This window comes from Aptenodytes forsteri, unplaced genomic scaffold (genome assembly GCF_000699145.1).
Source record: "Aptenodytes forsteri isolate BGI_AS27 unplaced genomic scaffold, ASM69914v1 Scaffold172, whole genome shotgun sequence".
Classification (NCBI taxonomy): domain Eukaryota; kingdom Metazoa; phylum Chordata; class Aves; order Sphenisciformes; family Spheniscidae; genus Aptenodytes; species Aptenodytes forsteri.
This window is the reverse complement of record NW_008795018.1, coordinates 180514-196218: the sequence shown is the minus strand read 5'-3', so window position 1 is coordinate 196218 and position 15705 is coordinate 180514. Positions and strand designations below refer to the sequence as shown.

General features: G+C 40.2%; 1 protein-coding gene across 1 annotated transcript in view; it reads right to left on the bottom strand.

Annotated features, from left to right (window-relative positions):
• The window catches only part of ENOX1 (ecto-NOX disulfide-thiol exchanger 1), a 139395-nt gene that overhangs the window by 47834 nt on the left and 75856 nt on the right, over positions 1–15705 (bottom strand). The gene's annotated exons all lie outside the window — the stretch shown is intronic.

The window sequence follows — 15705 nt, the reverse complement described above, 5'->3', positions numbered from 1 at the left end:
GCTGCAAGCGGAAGAAAATATTCCTACCTAAACAAACACAGCTGGAAACCAGCTCAATATACGCTTTACAGCATTTTCACTGAGGGATGCAAAATGATTACCTGCCAGTCTCAGAGAAACGGCTGGAGGAAGGTTAGACATATGTAAGTGGGGGAAACCTTCCCATCGATATTTTGAGGACATCTCAGAGGTTAGTGTGAGTTCCTTGTGCTGAGGCAGAAGTGCTATATACAATTCGGCAACAGCCCCAGTGGCAAGATAGACTCCATGTAGTGGACCCAGGCTAGACCCAAAGCAAAAAGACACTCTTTTTAGAACAAGAAGTGACTGGCTGATCAGAAATCCACTGAAATCTAAGGCTATACTCATTGACCGATGTCTCAGAAGAAATAAACAATTTCTTTTTCTAGGGCCTCTATCTCGGATAGTTAGAAGCGTGCTTTCTTTACGAGTAGTACTGATCTGTACTTTTTACTTTTAGCTTGATACTCTGTGATTACATTTAACGTAATGCATAATAATGCCCACTGGAGCCAACACAGAGTAAGTGTTCACAGGTGATACAGGGTAATTGTAGTATTTTATGACTCACATCATGTCACAGTGGCCAGGAAATAAAGTGAATGCCCCCCATCTCTGAATGTATCTATTTATTGAGGAAATTTGGGAGAATTCCGAATTTTCTACCAGTGCTATTAATGCACAACTGGGCTGTGCATTTCTCATTAGATGATGCCCTAATAACATCACAGTTAACATTAATGGCAGACTACTGATTCGCATACTGGGGACACTCTGAGTGGAAATGCAAAGGCAGTAGCTTATCTCAAGAGTCTGAGGCAATCTGGAAGTAGTATCTGAAAAACAAATGAGAAAACACTAACAACAACAACAGAAAACCCTCTTGTAAATTCAAGAACATAGACTTCTCTTAGGTCCTCCTAGCAGAACTTTTTATATAGATTTTTTTTCTAGATTCTTCTATACTTGTATAGAAATAGATCATAAAACTGAAAACTTCTGTGCTTATTTGTTGTGCTGGTTTTGGCTGGGGTAGAGTTGATTTTCTTCATAGTAGCTAGTATGGGGCTATGGTTTGGATTTGTGCTGGAAACAGTGTTGATAACACAGGGATGTTTTCGTTCCTGCTGAGCAGTGCTTACACAGAGTCAAGGCCTTTTCTGCTTCTCACACCACCCCACCAGCGAGTAGGCTGGGGGTGCACAAGAAATTGGGAGGGATCACGGCTGGGACAGCTGACCCCAACTGACCAAAGGGATATTCCACACCATATGACATCATGCTCAGCATATAAAGCTGGGGGAAGAAGAAGGAAAGGGGGGGATGTTCGGAGTGATGGCGTTTGTCTTCCCAAGTAACCGTTATGCGTGATGGAGCCCTGCTTTCCTGGAGATGGCTGAACACCTGCCTGCCGATGGGAAGGAGGGAATGAATTCCTTGTTTTGCTTTGCTTGCGTGTGCAGCTTTTGCTTTACCTATTAACCTGTCTTTATCTCAACCCACGAGTTTTCTCACTTTTATTCTTCTGATTCTCTCCCCCATTCCACCAGGAAGGGCTGAGCGAGTGGCTGTGTGGTGCTTAGCTGCCTGCTGGGTTAAACCACGACATTTGTCTGTCTTCAGACTTCTGGTCTAACCTCTTCAGCAGAATTTCTCAGGGGTTTGGAACTTCATCCAATATATCGATACAGTGATGTGGATGAAAACAGATGAAGAGCATATTCCCAAACCTTCCTGTCATCCGAGTTCTACTAATGCCATTATCCTAATTTCCTGATTTGAAAATAAGGTTTTAAATGATATAATGCTCCTTTTGATAACAGCAACAAGAAAAGCATCAAAAACTGTCAAAATGATGGCTGTTATTATGGTAATTTTTTGCATCACTCCTATTGCAGAGCATTTTACAATGTCAAGAAAAGCCATCTTGCAAGACAGCTACTTCTTCAAAGAGTTTTCAGCTAGAGGGACTGAACAAATGTGAGAGGAGAGAAATAAGGACACAAAGTTCACAACTATAAATACAAACAATAGAAGTTATCCTTCGCCTCTAGCTAGCTTGCTTGTTTTTCAAATAGGTGAACTGTGAAGCAGTACAACCAAGGGAAAATCAGCAAGTAAAAATGTTTCTGGAGGATCTGGAAGGGCATGAGCTATGTCTTGATGCTGTAGAAGACAGGCTAAGTTATACAACAATGGCCTTTGTCATTTGTAAGGAAGATGGTCTTAGCAGAAGTATAGTGTGGATGGTCTTAGGAGATATGTTGTGTGTTATCTTGAGAAAGGGTTCAAGTGAGGACCAAAGAAAAGGAACTCCTGGAATTCAAACATGAGGTCACAAGGTTTGGGTATGAATTTTGACAGAATAAAGGCAGAGGTCAGGTTCCAGGAAGAGCTAGGTGGAACAAAAGAAGATTTTGGACCTGAGTTCAACATGTGAAGGAAGAGAAGAGGAAGTGTGGCAGGACTGCTGGTGGTGGCACAGGAAACGCGGCGGCATTTTTAACAGTTACTGGTTATAAGGAGGAAGAGTTCAAAAGTGAGTAATGGGCCCAGTTTCACGTTGAATGCAAAATTGTAAGAGGATACACTGGTGTGTGCATGCTGACATGTGTCAGGAAAGGGCGAAGCTGAGACTGGGGCTGCCTTGAAGGAAAAAACTTTCAGTTTCATAGACTAGATGGGACCACTGGAGCCTCATTCATTTTTACCCTATAAGGCTCTACTTAGTGCTTCAGCCCACAGGAAATTAAACTTTGTGCTACAGTCTGAGGATCCCATCGTGGTCACTCAGTGGCAGGGGGTGTGTGAGGTGATGACAGTGAGTGACCCACGTCTTGAGGTGGGTGGGAAGGTCGCGTTTGCGAGGTGGTGGGAAGGAAGGCACGGCCCTCGTTGCAGACAGAAAGCTGGATGGCATCTGAAGTGGGGACACACACTGAGCAACTAGAGAAGTGTTAACCTATGTCTCCACCGTGAACTGTCAAAGCTGACCCTCTCTCTGTATTCTCCAGTAGTTGTCAGCTCCTGGCAGAATGAGTTGAGGCCATTATTATCTATAACTGCCCAGGTATAGATCCACTTGTCTCACACCTGACTTTGGTAAACCCTACCATAGAAACTGAGCTCTGAGAACAAGTTTTAGTTACACATGCTCTGTGCACAGTTCAAAGGCATTTGGGAAAGCAACGCTTTGATGGTATCTCCAAGAAGCTTTCTGGAAGAGTAAGACTAAGCTACACCTTGATCGCTTTAAGGCATCTTCTCAGCCCACTTTACAACAATGTCAGGCTCCTGAGTCCTCTGATATCTAAAGTGGTTTTGGTCCATTGCCTTGAGTTCCTAGAGGACACTTTCTTTTCTTTATGGACAGTTACTAAATACCTGATCACCAGCATAAATAGTGCTTGGATGTCAATGACGTGCATAGAAATACATCTGATATTAGCAGATAAAAGCAACATTATTCCTATACTGCATTCTTTAATAAATGCCTTTTCCATTGTTCTCCCATGTTTCCACAAAAATAGACTCATTTGGCTTTTTAAAAAAAAAATCCTGAAACAAGCTAGGTAACTAGCCTGAATAAACTCTGAAAACAGAATTAGAATGGTATAAAAATAAATAATTTGGGGCAATTACAAGCTAACCTAGCCACAGTTTTTTCTTTCCCCCTTCAAGACATAATGTAACCAAACAGTGAAGCAATTTCCACATTTTTTTTTTCATGTTAGACACACTTCATTTGAATGTCTCAGTACCTGCAAATTTAAACTCTAAGGGCACTAATTATCCTATATGAGGAGGGGTTATTGTCATTAATGTTAGTGGAAGTTAGGGCCTGCACACTGGGAGGGAGATTTACTCTTTTACAAAACCTGATTTATTCAGGTACAGTTGCTTCAAAGTCCTTTCCTCACCATGCAGCCTATGGTCAATGCAGAGAAGCTCATTATACCAGTTACGTTCATGATGATACCAGATGTTCAAATTAAATACTCATGAGGATTATTTTCAGGCTTCCTATTCACATAAAACTTGCTGGCGAACAATTAGTAAATGGAAGGATGCTGCCAAAGAAAGAAAAAAGAAAAGTTGCACCATCATTTAACTGCAATTTTATCCATCCCATCCAGTACAGACAGATGTAACATTTCAGAAACCAAAGCATTTCTCTGAAGAGAGATTTTCTCAGTTTACAAAACTTCTTCCTGCTTAGCAGACTTCAGCAATAGCACTGTTCTTTCCTAGGTTTACTACACATGTGGCTCACCACTAATTTATGAAGGCTTATTATTTCTTGTGTAATGAAGCATATCTCTTTGCAAATAGCAAAGAAGGTATAGGGAAAGAGAGGGCAGATTACAGTCCAGCTGGGCCTGGTCACAAAAAGTAGCATGCAAATGCTGGCTCTGCAGTGGACTAAGAACGCCCCGGAGAGCAGTGCTGCCAACTCCTGTGGTGTTATGATGAGTCTCACGATATCTGACATTTTATTTAAAGCCCTAGAGAGATCATTAACTGAAAACCTCTGCTTTAAGTTTCTGCACTAGTGGCTTCCAAACTTTCTAGACTGTGGATCAGTACCAGCTCTCTGTATTTCAGCATGCTCTCACAAACTTTGACTTTTAATTAAAAACACTAACAAGGCAATTTAATCTCACTGTTTTAGCCAGTCCTAGGAATAAGATGCAGATTACTTACTACAGTCTTACAAGTGATCATTGGCTCAGGAGCTCAGTTTGGGATCATTTATCTAGACCTCATGGCTGCAGAAAATCCACTTGAACAGTGAACCAACTTTCTCTAAAGGGCTCAAAAGACAGAAGGCTAATCTCCCACTTTAAGCCAATCTTTCTACCCCTCTTTTCATACTTTCCTTTCTTTTACCTCTGTACTGGTTCTCTTCAGCTCCAAACACGAGTCCATCTCTTTGTTCATTTGTAATTCCACTTGCCTGACATTGCCAGATGTTTCTCTCTTCCCTCACTCATACTTATTTTGCCGTACATTCTCCAGTCCCCTCTTACCCAGTTTTGTCCCAGGTAAATCACAGCATTAAGTGTTTTGGACTTTTCCTACAAAGATGTCACATCACATTACTGAAATGCATATTTAGAATTTGGAAGAGACCACTTTGTTACAATAATATCAAAGCCTGTCACATTTTAGGTCTATTTTACTTGACAGCATCTCTTTGGAGAACAGGAATCTACATAGCTCGTAAATGATATTTTGACAGTTGCTAGTTAATCTGCCCCGTTGAGACCATTTTCTCCAGGTCACCTCTTTAAAGCAAAGGGCCCTTTTTTCCTCTCCTTTTTGGGTTGCATTTCTTCTACCGCCACCCATGATATGTACCAAGCCCGACGGACTTGGCATATGCATAAGGGGAGACAGGAGAGGGAAGAATTGGCTCTGCACAGACAACTGTGATAGGTGGACTGTTAGTTGGGTTGGTTGTTGCGTTGCCTTTCTTGCTTGGTTCTCCTCTTGAGCTAGCGACATAGGAAGCAAGCCATCATAAGAAAATGTAGGGGTATAACTTTGATCAAAAATAGTAGCAGTTCTCAGATATTTTCAAAATTCAGTAAAAATCACTCCATTTCACTGCTTATTAGAGTATTTGGTTTGTGATGAAGTGAATTTTTCAGATACTTTATGTTTACCAATAACTGCTACCTCAGTTAAATATAATTAATCAAGTACCGAATCTCTTTTAGAAGTTCTGCTTTTTTTCCTAATTGAGAAATAGAACTGTTACAACACTTTTACAGAGACTGTGCTTTAAAGATGCCAGCAAAGAAGTGACTTTTTCCCCTAATCAATGATATTAAAAAAATGACTGTATTCCTGTAACACTAAAAACGAACAGAGGAGATTTTAGTCTCGGGGGGGAAGGAGTATGTTCACTCAAGTAAGAAAAGCGTTGGTTACTGGGGAGATGCCAAGTGGCATTGACGACCCTCTCCCACACCAGTAATGGAAAACGCTGCTTGTATTAATGGTGCTTTGCAACTGAGGGTACAGACATTTGAACTGTGCATAGCACAAGAGATGCTGATGAATGCTCAGTGTCTCGTATATACTGTGTTAATCTTATGTGTATTGCATAAATGGATTGTATGTATGTGTGTACATGTGATACATAAATTACTTAGGATATTCAAACATTATTGTATATAGGTAAACCTCTGTATAGGTGGGTTACTGATGGTTACGTCTTAGGAGTCAAACTAATTGTTGTATTTTTATTCAGACTTAAACAAGAAACACCAGCATTTATAACATGCATGGCTGCATTGCTGCTGTTGGCATTCGAACTAGGAATTGCACTCAGGCCCAGCACCACTGTGACAACTTGAAAAAAATAATCTGTAGGGCTTATAAATATGAAGAAACTGTCATTGTTACTTGGAAACAAACTTGACAGTGTGCATGTGAATTCCTCAATTTGTCACATTCATTAGGAAAGAAAGGGCTGATCCGAGTGTTTTAAGTGACTGTTGTGTTTTGAATTGTTCTGATACATAATAGGCAAATTTTGTTCGTAAACGTAAAGTGCTTTCTATAAATGTGAGGATAAACCACCTTTGTACAAAATTCTATTGCACCTTAAATTGCAGGAGAGCATTTATCCAGTTATCTCTCTGACCTTGTACTGCATTGGAAGGCTGAGCTAGTTTTTCTTCTAAAATTGTGCATAATACTGAAATACTTGCTCAGTTACTTTGGCCTTAGATAAAAATGGATCTTAAATATGGGAATATGTTTTTACCCCTTTAGAAGGCATAAGCAAATGATCACATGAAGCTTGTGATTTCCTGACTCTAACATTCAGAGACAGCATTTCTTGAGCCATTTATCCCTTATGTGAATGGAAGGGTGTCCAGAAGAGCTGTATCTGCAAGCCAAAACCTCCTTTTCTCCCCTCCATCCTGCCTTCAGCTTGTTCAGTATCTGCAAATAGATGCCACTGTGCTTCTCCACAATTTAACATGTTTAGTCGGTATTTTCTCAGCTAGTGAAAAATAAAATGTGTTGCAAACTTGCATATGACAGGGTTCTACAGAGCTTAGTGGTACTTCCAGTCCTTTCAGAAACAATTTATTGAAATTTGCAAAAAGTGTGTAACTTTGAAGAGATAACTGTGAAATACTCTTTGTACCAGACTTTCTGGGTAAGCTACTGCTTAGGACTTTGTATCTGTGGGTGTTGAGCAGAAGGTGAGTGCAAACACTCCAAGCAGCAGGCAGTAGCTTGTGGGATCAAGGTCTAACAGCGCAGGCATCTCAAAACCTATCAACAAAACTTGATGAGACAGATGACTATCTGATAATAGAACAACATGGGGAGAGCTATTGCTTTTTATCATGTTCTTCCTCGACTGTTAAAAGTGCTCACTTGTCTTCAGAGCTCAGAAAAATTTAAGAGGGAAGACAGTCTATATCTGACACATGACAAAGAAGCAACGAAGAAACTGGTGTTGTGGACTAGCAACCACCCAAATCTCTTCAGAGAGATCCCTGGTTGACATGTGAGGGGGGCACTTGGCAATTGTAGAAGCAGCTCAGCAATCACTGGATACAAGTGCTGTAAAGACATGCTTGGCACAGTTCTTGCACCTGATGAAACTTGCTATGCATCAAATATGGGGAGGGCTGAATAAATAAACAAAAAGGTTGCAAACTATTTTGCCCATTGAAAGGCACACAAAAAAAAAGGCAATTAGAACTCCTAATTAAAAAAAAAAGGCAACAAAACAAACCACCTTTCTTTTAACACAGAAGAAACAAATTTTCCTCCTTTAGAGTTCTGTATGCTGGTGTTCAAGGAGTCACATGCTGGTATTAGTGGAGAAGTGGAATAAAATGGTATCGTTTTGGTACGGTATCTAGTTCTTCAGTCTGTCATTTCACATCCTAGAGGACTGTTCTTTGTTTTCTCTTCTCTCTACCATTAATCTAAAACCAAATAAGACTTAAAAGAAGATCACTCGCCTCCAAGCAGCTTTGAATCCACTTGGCTTTCAACTTTATGAACTAAATCCTTCAATATATTGGTCAGAAAAATGCTATACTATGGATATGTGTCATTAGTAAGAAGCTTATTTTCTTGACGAGGTCTTTAAGCCAAAACCAAAGAGCAGGACATCATGAAACTCCTCTGAATCTAAGATTCATCCACCAAAGTAAACCAGCATCACTAACTAGTAGTAGTTTTGGGAGTTTCTGTGGCCATCCAGCTTCAAGCATCAGCTCTGCTGGGTGTGTTTTTAACTCCTGGCATGCAACCACATCACAGATTGCCAGACACACAAGGAATGAGAAGCTGCATGCTTTGAAAAGGAAGCTTTTAATGTTTTGGAAACTTCAGCCAGCCTTGCATGTCTCATGACGTAAGGATGCTCCCCAAACCTGCAATTATGAATTTAGAAGCTTACACTGACATTGGAAAAGACTCTGCTTTCTGATCATTATCTCCTCTGACACTTTAGCAATGGCTGATGTTTCTTGGATTTAATGGTGGATAAGAAGGTACCTAATTCTCCACCTCTAGCACTATCTGCAAGGTTCTCTAACGTGCTGGGGTGAAAAGGGTTTCTAAAAGCAACAGGGCATGAAGGGCAGCATAATTAAGAAAACCTAAAACCAAGAGCTTAGTTTAAACAATAATAGAAATGAACTTTCATTGGAGGTCAGAAATAGGGTTTAGGCTGAAGCCACTTTTGAAGGTATCTGTTCTTTATGCTCTGTTCAGAATCAACTGTCTTCACTGTTATAAATAAGGCTCATTCTCTTGAAGGCTAAATATGAGAGTAAGAGCTCAAAAGCTTTATATTGGAGAGGGCACTATAAGGAAGGTCACTTTATAGAAAGCATGAAGTGTAATTTGGAGAAGAATGCTAATACCAGCTATATCAGATTGTGAGGAAGCTGAAAACAGCATATGTTCTAATATTGCCTTTTATTGATTTTGCTGCCAACATCCCACTTCAACAATGTTACAGCTGCACTTCAGGATTCTTAATGGAGGGGGATGGAGAAAATCAATATATAGAGCTTGCTTCTGCTCCCATTGAAGTCAACACGAGTTTCATTATTAACTGCAATGAGCACAGTTCAGACTGTTTTGTTGCTTTGTGTTTGTTTTTTCTTTCCCTTTTTATTTAACCTCCTAAGGGGCAATGTGTACTGTTATCCTACATTTTAGAAAAGTCCCATTTAAACAGGGGAATTCCCTATCAATCTGCAAGTCTACATATTCAGAAATGATGCCCTGCTTTATGAAACCTAATGAAAAATTATAGCCTGTATCCTGAACTGGGAAAGTTATAATAAATGATATAAGATTTGAAATAAATTCTAATAACAGAATTATTTCTTTCTTAAAAATATTTTCATTCAGATATAAAGCAAATAAAAACAGTTTAGCTTTCACTGACTTATAAAACATTACTTTCAATGTGCATTGTTTGCTCTACTACAAATAGCGGGGATGCACACAAACTTCTTTTCACTACTATTTTAATGCTATTTACACAAAATGAAACGTGCTAAAATTATCTCCAAAAATTATAAGCATCATCTTCATTCCAACAACATGCTGTTAATTTTGTTCTAGCATGAACGCAAAACATATTTTAACATGCTGTCAAAATGAGATACTAAGAATGTCAATAAAATGACACTAAAATAAATGTAAATTTAGATTGCTGTCACAAGTGGCTGCTTGGTTTTGTGAAGATGTTAGGTTGCTATAGCATTTTCCATAGCAACTTTGCATCTTATTACATAAATAATCCCTCAGTGTCCTTAAAGCTTACTAAAAACAGGATTAAATCTATTCTCATATGTAATGATCCTGCATAAAACCTTATCAGTATGAAATACCCAGAAAACATGATAAAATGTAATCTAGATAATAGTATTTCTGGCAGTTGAAAAGCATCAAAGCGCAACAGACTTGTTTTGTAGTAAATGGGACAGCCTCCTAAAACCCATATTAGGAAAATGCCTTTGAAGTGTCTGTTTCCTCTAAAAATTGAAAGTTAGGTTAACCCCTTCACTGCTGTGTCCACAGGACCAGCACAGGCCTTCATCCCAAAGCCAATGTGTTGTGCATGATCCAGAAGAACTGGCCCAGTACCTGGGACAGGACAAGGTTGTCTTTATTCCCCAGGGAAGACAGCCTTGGCAAGTACCTTCAGCCCTGATTCATCAAGGCATTTCTGCTAAATTCAGCTGCACAAGAAGCATTATTAGAGCCAAATGGACTTAAAACCAGTGGCATAAAATTAGGCCCCCGCCTATATGCTTCCTGAATTTCAGCCTATTTTTGTAAAAGCTGTGGGAAAAGTGGAATGCATTTTAAGGCACAAAATTGGAGTCTGCCTGATGATAACAGCTCTGAACTGGCATGCTGTGAAAGACACTAGAGCAGACTTTTCCTGGCGTAGAGGGAGTAATCATCTTGTGCTGCTTTCTAGTGATCATCCCTGATGGTCCCTGGGAACAAAGCTGATTGTCTGCTCTGTCCAGAGCATTTCCATTCAAGTTACTCCACTTGGAGAGCTCAAAAGGGTTGTTCAGCTGTCTTCTCTGGCCAGAGAGGGGACCGTGTCAGTACAGCAACAATTCAGAGCTTCAGATTTTAAATACGTTTTCTTCGAGATTGCTTATAAAACCTGGTTACTAGCTTCTGTTAACAGGGTTTATTTTCCTCTTCATATGCCTTTATATGTTTATTACTGCAGGGCTGATTATGACACCAGCTGCTGATGGCTTTGAAATGATATTAATTTATTTGAGGAAAAAAGCAATGCTAGCACATTAATTTCTAAATAAATACAGTTTGTTATTTTACATTATCTTCATCAACAAGTGTTTAAAAGGAAAAAGGGGAAATTATGGGCTTGTTAAATATCAGCATCACTTTCACAAAATCTGATGCTGAAAAGCTATGGGATGGAGAGGTAATGACAGAAAAGTAAGTCAGACTTTTGTTTAAAACTTAATCCCCCATAAAAACAAAAGACTAGACTTACAAGAAAGGAAGGGAGAAATATCTGATCCCTGGGATCAGAAGGAAGAGGAAGATCTGACATGAGATCTCCTCTGACACTTGGCCAGTCAGAAGAAAAGGAAGAGCAAAGCTCAGCTCCACACAGCTGGGGTTCAGCAATTTCTATTCAAAGTTGTAGCAAGCTATATAAAGCTTTCCTACCAGTTTAATCCAGCTATAAAACACAGTTTCCATTCCACGTGTGCATCTTTGCATTCACACAAGCCTTAGAGAACGCAAAAAGAGGATTGACTTGCAGAGAAAAGAGGAATAAGCATCACGCAGATCACTTTGGTGTTGCTTCAGGCTTTCCTTGAAGGCTTGCCAGGCTTGCAACTTTCAAGACAGATTTACTAACAATATCACAAAGCCTGTTTTATGCTGTGTGCACAGGGGTGCGGTTTTCAAATACTGACTTTCACACGGACTTACACGCTTCTGTGGGAGGGACTGCCCGCTATTCAGCCTGCCTCCTGTGGCAGCTGACTTAGCTGATGCTGCAAATAGGACAGATCAGCTCAGGAGAGCACTTAAAGATCCAGGCTACTGTTCAAGGCAGAAGGAGTTGTAATGTTTAAGTTTGGTACCTACTTTAGGTATGTTTGAAAATCCTGCCATAGGGGCCTAAACTGTTCTGGCTTGGAAGGCAGCACCAAACTTATGTGTTCAAACTGGGCTTCCGCTACATAACTTGCAATTTATTATTTGCATGCAGTCCCCGAGATGTTATTAAGTTACTTCATCACAGGTAATACAATGGCGGTGAAATGCTCCAGGGGCCAATGAGTGGGCTATGGCAAGTCCGTTCAGCCGGAGAGAGCCCTATACCGAGGCATTTATCATCCACGTGGACAGGACAGGCAGTGGGTGAATGAAAGGAAGCATCGTTGCCTCCATCTGATAGTAGGAAACTGAGATAACACCAATTCCTTGATTAGTCCAGGCAGGGGGTATGTAGCAGAGCTGGGATTTGGCCCAGAGCTCTGGGATCCCGGTCAAAAGCCTTAATTCCCGCGTCCCTCTGCAAGCACTGTGCATTTCTTTCTTTTCCGTGGTGCCAGCCGCAGTCTCTCACTGAAGTTGGAGTTGTTAGAATTAATGGCACGTCACCGAGAACTGCAAAAGGAAGAGATTAACCCACCTCCCCTTAAAGTAAAATTACAGGTGCCTTCTAGGCATAAACCAAACTTCAGCTCTTTTCTATAACACGCAGCTTCACTTCACTAATTCTTAAAATTACTTTGGAGGCTTTTACATGTGGATCCTTACTCCCAGTGCCAGCAGGTGGGAGACGAAGCATCCATAAATCCTGATCATTCTGAAGATTTCCATATATCCTCTAGACTCTGGCGCTGAATCTTTTTTTTCCCCTGAGCTAATGCTTCAGTAGCTGCACCTTGACTTTCAAATGTATTAACAGAGTTGCCAATCATCATTATTATTTTTTTCTTAGCAATCTCCCAGCTTTACTTCAGCAATCCTCTTGTCCCTTTCAAACTCCAAAATCCACATTGCAGAAAAATCACTGTTTAAAGGCTGAATTTTGGGAAAAAAACATCATTCTAAAGGAATAGCTGATCCCACGGCTGAGATTCACTCAGTTGCAGGCCAGACTTTTGCCAGCTTTCCCCGTAATGCAAATGACCTTTAGTCTGTGAAACCAGGAGGATTTCCTATAAACTAGGCACGCATGCTAGTTCAGCCAACTTATTGGTTTCCCTGGGGGGATCTTCAGGGGGTCCTTGCAGCAGTTTGAGATGCTGTCTAAAAGAACAAGCAGGTAGCAATGCCTTCCTTTTCCTTGAAGAATCAGCTTGCACACGACAGAGTAGGGTACTAACTAAGCCTGGGGAGAATGACCTGTAAAACACCTGGAGGAGCAGGTCTTTGTGCAGGAGGCAGTGCCCCAGACCCGCAACATGGACAAGACGGTGGAAGACAGGTCCAGTAGACTGACAGTCCCCATTCTCATTCCAGCTCTGCCACTGAGTCACTGATATCAGTAAATCAGGTTCATAAACTAGAATAGCAATTGGCAGATGAAAGAAGAGGATTTGAATCTGGAACAGAGTAAAGCACTTTGCAACAAGTCCCCCTGGAACTGTTCTGCATTGTCGCAAGTAGCAAGCCCAAATCTTCCGAAACAAACAGCTATTAGAGGATTTCTAACACGCACCACGACTTGATCTCTTGCATGACTTAGTATCTTGCACAACTTGAAGAAAATATGCAAACCATTCTTACTAACAGCTTTTTCATCATCTATCCCAAATCCCCAGAACTTATTGTGTACAAGGGCCTCAGCAAAATGTAACGTTCCTCTGAAACCTGAAGTCCAGCAAGCCTGGATGAGCATTCAGGCACTGAAGTCCTTTTGCACAGCCTCAGGGCTTAAATGTGTTACACTGTGTTTTCAAATGTTGGGGCTGGAATCTACGCTCTTTTTTTCAGGGTGATGAATAGGTTTCTCTTCAGATATCCTACAGGAGACTGTTTGTTCTAACCAGTCTAGCTGTGAGGAAATGTGACACACTTAGCACCATACTATCTAGATGCTCTCAGAAGTGGAGTTATTTCTGAACGAAAAAGGCTTGAGTTAACAGAAGAAATTACATTGGGAGACTGCTGAAACTACACTTTACCAAGGTAGAATGAGATCTTAGGACCCATTCTAAATTGTTGAATTAATTGAGCCTTCTTGTACTAGGGGTGATTTAACTAGGTGAACTAGTGAAAAAAGACCTGACACAGGTGTTGGAACCTGGAGAAATCTCTGTCACTTCTTGTAGAATCATAGAATCATTAAGGTTGGGCTTAAAGCTTGTAATTTGTAGCTTTGGGGATGGCAACTTCCCAGGAGTGTTGTTCCCACTGTCGAGTAGGGCAGGCTGAAAAATAATTTCTCATGAAAATTGTTGGGATGGCAGGACAGGCAGTCCAGAACTCTGGAACTATCCAAACCAATTCATCACACCTCGTTGCTTCAGCCACTTCAGGATTTAGACTTTTAAGCCTTTATGTGTGCATGCTGTCCTTGAATTGAAGAGGCACAATATCTTCTTTGTGTTATTCAAGCCTTGCCCTTCCCATGGTTAAACATTCAGACAAACATTTTAAGAAAAAGGGTTAAAAATAAAGAAAGTGCTAATGTTTTCTTACTGTGCAGAATTGTTTTTTCGTGATAAAAGATTCTTTAAGAAACATTCTTTGTAGAACAGAGGTTACTGTGAATACAAATAGCTACTCCAGTGAGATAAAGAGGTGGTTCTGGCATGACATACTCAAAAAGAAAGAAAAAAAGAAAAACAGAAGGCAGCTAACACAAATAGCAATTTTAAAAAAATGCTAAAAGAAGGAAGAATCACTTCTCTGTACATAAAAATGAAAAAAAAAGTCCTTCTCTCACTTTCTTTTCATTTACCAATGTTTTATACCCAATAACTTTTTTGACATAACTCCAAGTTCCCTCTATTGTCAATGACAGAAGAATCAAATCCACTTGCTTTAGTTGAGAGTGTAATGTTGGAAGAAGAAAGCTATAAAATTAATTTTAGAACTGGATGACTCTACGTATGCAGCAGGCTGGATCAACTCCACTAAGATCAAGATGATGATGAATGGTATAATGGACAATGATGGACAAGTACTCAAGTGGATTCATATCACTAAATTTTGATTTAGTATGCAACACAGTACTTACTGGATTTGCTACTGTTATCACTGAGGGGACTCAAGTCCCCACATTATAACAATACAAATAAACTGAAGTTGTTTGGGATGGAATGCTGTAGAAATCTCAGATATCGAAATATTTGATAAAAATGTCCCTTTTCATGGAAGAAAAGCAAAGACGCTTTCCTATTTGTGATGTTACAAAAAGAACGACCAGCATAGCTCTGCCCTGAGCATGCTTATGTTAAACCTAGCTGAACTGATAAGTATGACAATTCAAAACATTATTACTCCTCTTCTGGAGTGCAGGCTGTGGGTTTTTCTGGCTCTACCTTCCTGTTGTTAATTCTAATAACTTCGTAAGAGTGGACAGAGTCAAGGTAAAATGATTAGACATTCATAAAAATCTCTGATTGCTAGCAGTGCTTTGTCTGCAGAGACCCACTGTCTCAGCTCCAAACACTTGCTAATGATGTCCAGAAAATTCAAACCCACACAATTAGCCAAGCAAAAATTAAAGCTGCCCTTTAGAGGTTTTACTGTTTCATTTTTCTTCCAGGAAAAACATTAAATCTCCCCTCAAGAGAGATGCTGTAGTAAAAATTTCTTTGCTAGAATGACACTCCTTCCTTTGGTCTTTACTTCTGGAGTCATTCAACCTCACACAGCATCTTGTCACAGGAGAAGCCAAAGAGCTCCTGTCTACGTAAGCTTGAATTCACTCTTCTGTGCAGGCATACAAGGACTTGAAACCATTGAATGGAAGAAATTCTTTCCTTTCTTAATATGGTGCCTCTATGCAAAGGCCTGGATTAAAATTATCCTCGTCTTGAGACTCTCAGTTTCTTTCCATTTTACTCCCACCTTCTTTCCCTTCCTTAAAGGTCACTGCTGGCTGGTAGTTCCCAGTCATGCTTTGGCCTCAGCCTCTGTAAATTTTCTTTCTGA